This window comes from Triticum dicoccoides, chromosome 1B (genome assembly GCF_002162155.2).
Source record: "Triticum dicoccoides isolate Atlit2015 ecotype Zavitan chromosome 1B, WEW_v2.0, whole genome shotgun sequence".
Classification (NCBI taxonomy): Eukaryota; Viridiplantae; Streptophyta; class Magnoliopsida; order Poales; family Poaceae; genus Triticum; species Triticum dicoccoides.
The window spans coordinates 476,750,091-476,753,384 of NC_041381.1; the positions used below are offsets into that span (position 1 = coordinate 476,750,091).

The following is a 3,294-nucleotide window of genomic DNA, read 5'->3' on the forward strand; positions in this document are numbered from 1 at the left end:
TAAACGGAGTTATTTAACTTTACGTATGGAGACATATAAAAGCTAAATACAAAATAAATTTACTACAAATAATGAAGGAAAAATGAACAAAATAATCTGACAAAGGGATGATGTACATCGTCTATTGATCGATGTTAGTCTTGGTCATGCGGTGAACAAAAGGCACCCTCACGTAACAAGACTGAACGTCAAAAGGACAAAAAGCTTGAAAAGCTCATGTTCGTTCATGTCAATGGACTTAGTGAACACGGCAGAGTCCATGGCTTCGTCAACCTCGCTGGCACCAAGCCATCCATGTTGAAATGAACCAAATATCCCTCTTAAAGCTCGTACCCCAGTGAAGCTCTCCCGGTTATCGCCATGGATGTGAGCCCTTTCTTCAGCTCAACAACGTATGTGGGCCGCTCTGTTGCCTGAAAGCACAAATTGCCTCCAATTCTTGCATTACATGGAGTGATCTGTGCAGCAAACAAAAAAAGGATGAGCAAAAGAGCGATGAGAGAGAGCTACAGAGAACAGGAGTAGAAAAGAAAGGGTATTTGTGTAGATTGTTTCCACTGATCTCTCTAAGTCTCCTGCTAAAATGATCTCTCGAAGTTTCCGATAAGCAGACTTGGCACGCATTTGTGTGTGTGTGGTGAATGAGATTTGTTACTTGTTAGTGCTGAAAAAAATGTCATAGGCAAAAAGAAAAACTAACAATGAGCTAGATGTGTTCCGTCTTATTGAAATGTTCAAAGAAATTTTGTAGTTATCTACGAAAAAATGAATAGGCCGCCTTACCTCTCCCCGGGCAGAACTCATGTAAATAAACCTAATGACTGGATATACCTAGGACAACCATCACAAAACTTGCAGACAAGGCATGGAATTTGCAGAAAACAGGGATGTAAAAGGATTCTTGTTCTCCATGTAGAGCTGAATTGAACTTCATATCCACCTTATAGAGACAAGCGAATGAAAGAGGCACTCACTACTACATAGGACATAAAAATACGAGAAAACTAACTAACAAGTGAATTAGGTGGAACTTACAGAACACATTTTCTGTCTGTCTTTGATAACTGAGAGGCTATAAGAACATACTTAAGGACTTAGAAGAGTGACTGAAGAACGAAAGTAACAGATAAAGAGTCTATCACAGAATGACCGAGGAGCAAAAATAACATACTAAAAGACTAAGAAGTGTGAACCCTGACAAAGAAAATAACAAACAAAGGAATGATAAACAAAGCTGAACTAAAATATACAATTCACCATAGATCAAGTTCAGGGACAAAAAGGCAACTTGAATAAAAGAATAAAAGATAGCCTAAGAGTACTCAAGACAAAGAAGGCTATCACAGTAGATAAGCATCGAAATCCTATCTACAGCAATGCAAAAGTAGCTCAGCATTGAAATCCTATCTAGAGCTGCTTTAGCAGGAGACAAGAATATGAATGCAAAAGATAGACTGGGAAGTGACGGGAAAAATAATAATTTGATATGAACGAAGAATGAGAAGATTGAGAAAAACAAAAATAAGAGAAACACTGATATGATAGCTGACGGAACTTCCACTACCTATGATAACTAACCTACTTAACCATCAGTGATGAAAGAAACTAAGGTCACTGAATTATAAAATGAAGAAATAAGATAAACAAACTAATGAATTGAAATGGTACTAAAAACTAAAACAATGAAGGTCCGAACACTTATACAAAACAATGGAGACATGCTTAAAACTGAAGGTCTGATAACTGACTTGACACTTATACTAAAAATATACATCGTGTATTGAGAAAAAGTAGAGACGTGTTGAAAAAAACACAACAAAATCAAAAGGAAAAAAGGAAAAACAAATGAACTGAAAAAATCATAGATGCATCTGAAGAAGGGAAAAGAAAATGAGATGACTAAAAACTGCAGAAAGAGAGATTGAAGACATAGAGAGACAACAAAGAAAGACACTGAGAGTGAGAGACTTACTGAAGAGAAAAATAGACTGGTGACTGAAATGGTACTAAAAAATAAAACAATGAAGGTTTGGAGACATGCTTAACAATGGAGACATGCTTACATTAATGGAGACATGCTTAACAATAAAGGTCTGATAACTGACTGATCACTTATACTAAAAAATTGAATACTAACACTGAAAATGAAATAAAGAACATTGAACAATTTAACTGAAGGTCTGACACTTGTACTAACGAAGGACTAAAATTGTAAAAAATGATCCTAAAATTCTAAAAAGGACGTTGCTAACGTCCAGTCGTCCTGATTCTAGGAACAGGCACGGACGATCTATCCGGCCTCCCTCCCGTGACTCCTCCTTTATTTTTGGGTTCATTTCACATACACTCTTTCTATCTTTTAGCACAAATATGCATGCATGCAAAAAAGACAAAAGTGATGATGTCAGCCAAGATTCCTTTTAATTTCAAAATTCGAAATGTTTTGTTGCTCAAAACGTCGCCGCAATTGAAAAACCGTCTTCATATAAAAGATTCATCGCTAGGAGACCTTCGAAACTATCCCATATTGATATGTTCCGACGAATTTTTTTCGTGTCAAAGTTATGAGACCCAAACTAAGTAAGTTATCATGTCTCTGGTTCATAAGTTACCATTTTGTTTATATAGAAATTACCGGAGAATAAAAATGGTCAACCGACCTTTTCCCCATGTGCAAATGAACTAAAGGACATAGTAGCTAATGGCATCCTAGATTCTCCCCTATTTCAAAATTTCAAAATGTTTTGTAGCTCAAACGCCGGTCCGATCGAAAAACATTTTCACATAAAAATTCTTCACGACGAGAGCTTCTAAACTAGATCCCATGTTCATATGTTCCGACGGCTTTTTCGGATCAAAAGTTACCACTTCTGCACTAAGTAAATTATCACACATGTGCTACATATGTTACCATGTTGTTTACACAGTTATTATCGGGGCATAAACCTGGTTACTCTAACCTTCTTATCAGGTCGGGTTAAAGTTACCACGATGTTTGTGTGTGAGTTATCACATATATGATGCGTATAGTACCAAAGTATTTACACAAAAGTTATCGGGTGGATGTTTGTAAACAACCCCCTCGCCAAAGTTACCAGGATGGGTGCATAAGTTATCAGGTCTGCGATGTGTGAGTTACCATGCTATTCATACAAAAAGTTATCAAATGTATGTTTACACTAGTTTTTTCTGGGTCAAAAAAGCTACCACGATATTTGTACATAAGCTACCAGGTCTACGATGTGTGAGTTACCATGCTAATGTCACAAAAGCTATCGAGGGGATATTTCATCA

At 36.7% G+C, this 3,294-nt stretch overlaps 1 long non-coding RNA gene across 1 annotated transcript in view; it reads right to left on the reverse strand.

The window, feature by feature from the left end:
• Window positions 1-3,294, reverse strand: part of LOC119342517 — a 5,178-nt gene continuing 1,884 nt past the window's right edge. The window contains exon 3 of the long non-coding RNA XR_005165643.1: window positions 1-458. This is a non-coding gene — a long non-coding RNA (uncharacterized LOC119342517). The remainder of the gene's footprint in view (window positions 459-3,294) is intronic.